The 6152-nt window shown below is 33.8% G+C and overlaps 1 non-coding gene across 1 annotated transcript; it reads left to right on the top strand.

Annotated features, from left to right (window-relative positions):
• Nucleotides 1–5558: 5558 nt before the first annotated feature.
• LOC141699915 (small nucleolar RNA R71) lies at nt 5559–5662 on the top strand. The gene has a single exon (XR_012566160.1). It is a non-coding gene; the product is annotated as a small nucleolar RNA R71 (small nucleolar RNA).
• The last annotated feature ends 490 nt before the right edge of the window (nt 5663–6152 follow it).

Raw genomic sequence — 6152 nt, 5'->3', positions numbered from 1 at the left:
AAATCTGATACATAAACAAGAATCCAAAGCAATAATGTATACATAAATAATGACAGATCGGTTACTGGTGAATCCCTTCATAAATAATGTATACATAAAAAAGGGAAAAAGAAAACGAATAAGAATTTCTAACTCCTTCTTGAAGTAAAATGTGCAGGCACTGTCAAATTCCGAGACTTGATGAGATAATCTGCAAATGGACAAAATCGAATGTAAAAATATACTATTACTTAAAAACTTTAACGGACAAAAATCAGAAGATATCAACCAGAAAAAACACTGCAAATATCAAACCTAATTGATATATTTAGGCAAACCTAAATATATATACACAAGAATACAATCCTATTTTATGTTCAAAAAAATGCAGATTTATGTAAATCTATATATATGCATATTTAAAACAACTCAAGAAAAAATAGAAAATTAGAGTACAAACCTTAAGAAGCTCAATGAATCTCAAAACCTGTCAAAAAAGGAAAAAACCCATTAAAATTTATGAACAAACCTAATTGAACAAATTTAATCTAACCAAACATAGAAACCTAAATGAACAAACATACCTGTCCAGAAATTAGGGTTTCTCGTAGATGGAGTTGATTAATTGATGGTGTTCTTCAATTTGGGGTTTAATTAAAACCCTATGTACTTACTATAAACTGATATGGTGTGTGTGAGAGAGAGAGAGAGATAGAAGAGAGAGAGAGAGGGAGAGAAGCAGAGAGATGGAGAGAGAGGGAAAGAGAACCAGAGAGCAGAGTGAGCTCAGAGAGAGAGAGAGCAGAGAGGGTGAGAGTGAAAGAGAAAGAGCAGAGAGAGTGAGAGTGAGAGAGAGACAGGAAAAAGAACTAGGGGAGACGGGTTTTTTTTTGGTTAAGCGGGGAATATTTGGGGAATAAAGGGGGGAAAGTTTTCGCTTTTTTTTAATTTTTTTAAGTTAACCATCGACAACGATTGTAAAATATAACCGATGTCTATAAAACACAGACATCGGTTACATAAAAAAACCGATGTCTAACTAACGTTTTTATTTTTGAAAAATAGCTATAGACGACGGTTATTTTCTGGACCGATGTCTAAAATAAGCAGTAACATTGGTTTTAAAATAACCGATGTCTAAATATAACTTTAACATCGGTCATCTAAGCAACCGATGTCTAAGGACTGATGTCTATTGAAAAAATTCTAGTAATGTAGTCACATCATATAAACGCAATTATCTCAGTCTGGCATCTCAAAGCATCACTCTTTCTATTTCAACAATTGGCTGACGTACTACTCCTGCGATTGCTAGAAGCTTCATAACCCTCACCATTCCATTCACTCTTTCTCCACATCTTGTCCTGATCAAATCGAATGATCCGCATCTTTAATTAAAAGATATAAATTTAATTGTCAAACCGATAATTACTCGACAAATTGCGCATCAAAAACCCTATCGTCTACCCATAAGATAGCCCACGCACAAAGAAAACAGTCCAACACAAGACTCTTGACTCATGTACGCACGTAATTCATATAACATATAAACTTATAATCCAGTATCACATAATTTATATAACATATGACTCAGTTCGCCAAAAGGTTCGACTCAATACGTTTAAAAATGAAATCTGGTCAAAAATATGATTTATCAATCAAAAATCGACTCAGAATGATTCGTAAAACAAGCGAACTTTCGAAACAAAAGAATTTGGGTCTCGAAAGTATTTTAATGAAAGTGGAGTATTTTTCTGAGTCTAGAGGCATTCGTTTCGTATTAAACGGCCGAAACGGTTTATTTAATATGAATTTTGGAATATTTTCCGGAATTAAAACGGGTTCCGAATCATTTTATAATTAAATAATAGGAATCGAACACCCGAATATGACTTTAAAATAATTTAATAATAATTATCGAGCTTTGAAACATAATTTGAAAATAATATTTTAAAGCTCAAACTATTTTCAGAATTTTTAAATCAAAATAATTAATTAAATCTAATTAAATAATCAATTAATTTAATTAATAACTAATTAAATTAATCAATCAATTTATATTTAAATTAATTGACTAATTAAATAATTAATTAAAAACAAAAATTAATTAATTAATTAATTAAGATTTATTTTAGAATTAAAAATAATTTTCGGAATTAAAAATAAATAAATTTTGGAATTTAAAATAAATAACAACAATTCCTAAAAATAATTAAAAGGAAAAATACATTTTTTGAAAATAAATAAGATTTTGATTAATTTAAATAAAAAATTCTGTACAAACAGAATTGAATTGGGGAATTAGGGTTTTAAAGATCGAAAACCGGGTTGTAATCGGGTCGGGAAATGGGTCATGGGTCGCCAAGAACAGGAGAACACTCAAGGGAATCAAAGCTTCATTTCTATATGATATTGAACTCAGAATTCAACATATAATATACCAACTCGATCAGAAAAATGTTATCTATAACATGGTATCATCAAAACACGGAAATCGTAAAGTTTTGGATTTTTCGGAAAATTAAAGAATTAAATCGAATTATGGAAAATAACTCGAATTTTGAAGTGGGTTCTGCACTAAATTGATGAGTGTTTTGGAAGGGTGGTGATGAGAGTTCGATTTAGTTACAAGAGCGTTTCAAACGGAGTCCGGTAATGCCTCCAAATTTCAATTTGATTCTCAAGAAAATGAAGAACACGAAGAACATTCAAGAACTTAATCCGAAAATCAAACAACCTTTTGAGCATGTTATGGAACTCGAAATTCAACATATGATATATAATTTAATGGCCAGAGATGCTCTATAACATGCAATCATCAAATCAGACAAACCAAATCGGTTACGAAAATTCATATTTTTACTAAATAATTCCATTTTTGTAAAAATCATAGAAAAATACGATGAAATTGGGATGATATGGATAATTAAATTGGATTCTACGCGTCGAGAGCTTCAATTTGACCACTTGTACGTCGAAATCCGACTTCGGTAACTCTTCCAAATCTAGGTTGATTATGAAGAAGGCGAAGAACACTCATCGGTTTCTCGATAATTATGAAATTTTACTGACGATTATGATTATACGAACAAAATGAAATAATAAAAGGGCTATATATTTATGGAATATGGTTCGTGTTGGATCGTATTGGATCGATAAATTAGTTGCTTAGCCGGTAAGTAACTGCAAAACGATCCGAAAACAGATTACTTAGCCGCTAAGTAACTATAAAAATGATACAATTTAATACCAGATTTGGATAATTATCAAAACCGAGCTTCCTATAAAACACCATATCATAAAATAATGTAAAAATATCCCGTCTTTCGAGGAATACGAGTTTTATTAATCTACCGAAATGATTATCGTATCGAAAATTATACGCCGGGACGCGTACGGGTCAAACCGTAACCCAGATTAAAAAAGTTAAAACACGGAAAATGTCCGGAATTACCATATTAGGTTAGGAAGGAGAGTTTTCCGAAGAGTTTCGGGTTTTAAAAGTGCAAAAACGGTTGAAGTTGGACGATTCCCGGCTTTATAAAATAGTTTTATAATTACTCAGAAAATAAATATTAAATCTATAAATCCTTATAAAATCATATACAATCCAAAAATTACCAGAAAAATACCATAATTAAAATAAAAATACTCACACTATATCACATATAAACACCCAAATATAAATATCAATCATTAGATAATTCACCAAAACTCCCATAATAATCACATAATAATTATTTATTGTTAAAAATAATTTCACAATATTTTCCGGATATTACAAAACAATTTCAATTTACCGATATCAATAAGATCGGCTTTCAAATAATTTTTGAAAATAATACATTTAAGTAAATATTTTAAAAATTAACAAGGATTAATATAAACACTTAACAATTAGGACATTACCATTTAATATAACCAACTCGTCAAACAGAAATAAAATATCCACCATTTTATTCCTTCTAAATCATAAAAGCACATATATACATTCAAATAATAATTATAATAATTCTAAAAAAACGGGATATTACACTTTTGCACATCGATAAGAGTTCGACCCGTAGCTAAGAATGGTCTTCCCAAGATAATGGTAATCTTTTATCTCTTAAATTCTAGAATGATGAAATCTGCAGGGAAGATGAGTTTATCCATCTTAACCAATAAATCCTCTACACTCATCGCGGATAAGTGAAGGAATGATCAGCCAGCTAAAAAGACATGTTCACAGGTTTAGGATCAGGAAGTCCAAGTTTCTTGAAAACGGACAAGGGCATCAGATTGATGCTAGCTCCCAAGTCACACAAACTTTTGTCGAATGATAGATTGCCAATGGTGCAAGGTATCGTGAAGCTCCTGGATCTTTAAGCTTAGGAGGTAGTTTCTGTTGCAGCAATCACTGCACTCTTCCATTAGAGCAACGGTTTCCAACTCCTCAAGTTTTAGCTTTCGAGATAGAATACCTTCATGAACTTAGCGTAGCTCAGCATCTGTTCTAGAGCTCATCAAAAGGTATGTTAATGTGCAACTTCGTGAAACCTCCAAAAACTTGGCAAATTGATTATCGAACTTCTGCTTCTGAAGTCTTTAGGATAAAACGGAGGTGGGTAGACCGTTTATCCCCTGTATTACCCTCAGGAGGATTGCTTTCAACAGCTTTTTCTTCAGTTCCACCTCGGCATCCTTTGTACAACCTTTTCAGTTCCATCTCATTTATGGAATTGGCAAAGGTGCAGATGCACCTGCATTCTGAACAAAATCTTCAAAATCTTCATTTTCCTGAATTTGGGGGCTCGTGACTTTCCAGACCTTAATTTGATTGCCTTCAATTGCTCTTTGACTTCATCTTGCCTGAATTAGCTTCTATCACTAGGAAGAGTTCCTGATTGACGGTTCAACAAAGCATTGGAAATTTGCCCTATTTGTTTCTCAAGAGTCTTGATAGAAACGTTTGGCTTTTGCACATACGCCTCAACTCCTCAAATTCAGATTTTCATTAGTAGATTGACCGGAATTCCATGCGGTTGTTGTTGAAGATGGAGTTGTTTTTTTGATGCATACTGTTGTTGAAAACCAGGAGGGTTGAATTGCTTGGCTCCAAACTACTGATAAGGCTGTTGTACCGCATTATGATTGTTGCTCCAACTAAAGTTAGGATGATTGTGGTTATAAGGATGATAAGTGCAGGAATGGTTGTTGCGACCTCTAAAAGTTACTCACAAACTGAGCTGATTCACGAGATATAGCACACTGCCCCGTCGCGTGCGCACCAGCATAAAGCTCACATACACTAATGATCTGATTAACTCATAATTAGCCAAAGAATCCACTTTCATCATTAACGCCTTTAGCTGAGAAGCTATAGCCGTAGCTGTATCTACCTCCATAATTTCTGCTACCTTACTTTGAGATAGTCTCTGAGTTGGGTTCTGATATTCATTAGCAGCCATCAATTCAATTAGCTCATAAGCTTCATCGTAGCTCTTAGCCATAAGGCTCCACCTGATGCTGCATCGAGCATAGGTCTCGACTGTGCTCCCAACCCATTATAAAAGTAATTGATGATCATCCAGTCAGGCATGCCATGATGAGGATATTCTTAAGCATCTCTTGTAGCGCTCCAAGCCTCACACAAAGATTCTCCCGATTGCTACGCAAATTGAGTAAGAGCGTTTCTGAGACAGCTGTTTTCGCCATAGGGAAGAATTTAGTGAGAAACTTTTGAGCAAGATCCTCCTAAGTAGTGATAGAAACCTGGTGGTGGAGAATACAACCAACACTTAGCTTATCCTCAGAGAGAATGGAAAAAGCCTCGGCTTCATAACATCTTAGAAACTTGTTGAACTTGAAAGTGTCGCAAATCTCGATGAAATCTCTAATGTGCATGTTGGGATCTTCCGTTGGAGAACCCCCAAACTGGACTGAATTCTGCACATCTGAATCGTGCTAGACTTGATTTCAAAGGTATTAGTTGCGATGCATGGTCTGACAATGCCAGACTGAATGTCATTGATCTTCGGTTGAGAATAATCTATCAAAGCCTTCAGATTTGCTGCTGGTTATCCCATTGTAATAATCGCTTCTTCTTCAGCTTTCTCAACTTCTTCAAAAACTTCTTCAACTACTTAAACTTCGTCCAGTGTTTCCTTACGTGATTGAGAACGTGTTCGCAT

The sequence above is a fragment of the Apium graveolens genome, unplaced genomic scaffold (assembly GCF_009905375.1).
Source record: "Apium graveolens cultivar Ventura unplaced genomic scaffold, ASM990537v1 ctg1496, whole genome shotgun sequence".
NCBI classification, from domain to species: Eukaryota; Viridiplantae; Streptophyta; class Magnoliopsida; order Apiales; family Apiaceae; genus Apium; species Apium graveolens.
This window is presented reverse-complemented; position numbering and strand designations above follow the sequence as displayed.